This window comes from Arachis duranensis, chromosome 5 (genome assembly GCF_000817695.3).
Source record: "Arachis duranensis cultivar V14167 chromosome 5, aradu.V14167.gnm2.J7QH, whole genome shotgun sequence".
NCBI lineage: Eukaryota > Viridiplantae > Streptophyta > Magnoliopsida > Fabales > Fabaceae > Arachis > Arachis duranensis.
The window spans coordinates 86337279-86339950 of NC_029776.3; positions in this window are offsets into that span (position 1 = coordinate 86337279).

The following is a 2672-nucleotide window of genomic DNA, read 5'->3' on the forward strand; positions in this document are numbered from 1 at the left end:
GTGTACAATGCTACCCATGAAGCCATGGTAACTAGGCTAGGATGCCCGGAAGTTTCCTTTAGGTTCAAGCAGCGTGATTTTGTTCATAATTTAGTATGCTTGCCGATGATTGGTCTTGATCTTATCTTGGGATTGGACTGGTTATCTAAGAACCATATTCTGCTAGATTGTTCTACAAAGTCGGTGTACTTTATGCCGGAAGATACAGAAGGGCCGGTCGTGGTAAATAATTATTATTTGAATTCGATGATGGTGAACTGTTCCAGAACCGAATGTCAGGGTATCATGTTGTTAACCGCGGGCGTTTCGGGTGATGATCAAAGATTGGAACAGATTCCGATTGTGTGTGAGTTTCCAGAAGTGTTTCCCGATGATATTGATGAGTTTCCACCTAACCGAGAGGTTAAGTTTGCTATTGAATTGGTGCCCGGGGCGGGACCAATCTCAAGTGCTCCTTATAGGATGTCACCGTTAGAGATGAACGAGCTAAAGTCGCAGTTAGAGGATTTGTTGGGAAAGAATTTTATACGACTAAGTGTCTCTCCGTGGGGTGCTCCAGTGTTACTGGTGAAGAAGAAAGATGGGAGTATGCGGCTCTGTGTGGATTACAGGCAACTGAACAAGGTTACAATAAAGAATAAGTACCCATTGCCGAGAATTGATGATCTCATGGATCAGTTACAAGGAGCTGGAGTTTTCTCCAAGATCGATTTGCGATCCGGTTATCACCAGATAAGGGTGAGGGGTGAGGATATACCTAAGACCGCTTTCAGGACTCGTTATGGTCATTACGAGTACACTGTAATGTCTTTCGGGTTGACGAACGCTCCTGCAGTGTTTATGGACTACATGAATAGTGTTTTCCGTCCATTTTTGGATAAGTTCGTTGTTGTCTTCATTGATGACATACTGATTTACTCCAAGACTGAAGAAGGGCATGCGGAACACTTGAGGACCGTGTTGCAGATTCTAAAGGAGAAGAAACTCTATGCAAAACTGTCTAAGTGTGAGTTTTGGAAGAGTGAGGTGAAGTTTTTGGGCCATGTGGTGAGTAAGAAGGGAATAGCCGTAGATCCAACTAAGGCGGAGGCTGTGATGGATTGGAAGCAACCAACCACCGTAACAGACTGTGATGGATTGGAAGCAACCAACCACCGTGACGGAGATAAGGAGTTTTCTGGGTTTAGCTGGCTATTACCGAAGGTTTATCAAGGGCTTTTCACAGATAGCTTTGCCAATGACAAAGTTAACCCGCAAAGACACTCCGTTTGTTTGGACTCCTGAGTGCGAGGAGAGCTTTCAGACATTGAAGAAAAAGTTGACCACTGCACCTGTGTTAGTGTTACCCGAGCCGAATGAGCCATTTGAAGTGTATTGTGATGCCTCATTGAAGGGTCTAGGGTGCGTGCTGATGCAGCATCATAATGTGGTGGCGTATGCCTCACGACAATTGAGACCGCATGAAGTTAATTACCCTACGCACGATTTGGAACTCGCTGCGGTTGTGTTTGCCTTGAAGGTGTGGAGACATTACCTCTATGGGGTTAAATTCCAAGTCTTCTCCGATCACAAGAGTTTGAAGTACCTCTTTGATCAGAAAGAGCTTAACATGAGGCAGAGAAGGTGGATGGAATTGTTGAAGGACTACGACTTTGAGTTGCATTACCATCCGGGAAAAGCGAATGTAGTGGCGGATGCTTTAAGTCGAAAGTCATTATATGCGGCTTGGATGATGCTTCAAGAGGAGAAGTTGCTCAAGGGATTTGAGAATTTGAGAATTGGTGCTCGAGAAGTATCCGGAACTTTGTGTTTGAGCCGATTAGAGATCTGAAGTGATTTTAAGTCCGAACTCCTAAAGGCTCATCAAAATGATGAAGCGTTATGGAAGGTGTTACCGGCTATTGAGCAAGGAAAACAATGGAGAGTGTCGGAAGAAAATGATGGGTTATGGAGATTCAAGGGTAGGATCATTGTGCCGGATGTTGGCACTTTGAGGCAAGATATTTTAAAGGAGGCACACAAAAACGGATTCTCCATTCACCCGGGAAGTACTAAGATGTACCATGATTTAAAGGCAATGTTCTGGTGGCCGGATATGAAGAATGATGTGGCGGAATATGTTTCAAAGTGCTTAACTTGTCAAAAGGTAAAGATTGAACATCAAAGACCTTCTGGGATTTTGCAACCTTTAGGGATTCCGCAATGGAAGTGGGAAAGTATTGCAATGGACTTTGTGTCTGGATTGCCAAGGACTAGGGCTGGTTTTGATGCTATTTGGGTAATTGTGGACCGACTGACGAAGTCAGCTCACTTTTTGCCCATTCGGATGACTTACACCCTTGAGGAGCTAGCACGGTTATACATAAAGGAGATTGGGAGACTTCATGGTGTACCTGCTACTATAATCTCTGATAGAGATCCTCGCTTCACTTCAAGGTTTTGGGGTGCATTTCAGAAAGCTTTTGGGACCCGATTAAGCTTGAGCACGGCTTACCATCCTCAAACAGATGGTCAATCCGAGAGGACAATCCAAACACTGGAGGATATGTTGAGAGCTTGTGTTTTGGACCAACCGGCGAGTTGGGATCAGTATATGCCATTAGTGGAGTTTACATACAATAATAGTTATCATGCGAGCATCAGAATGGCTCCGTATGAGGCCTTGTATGGGA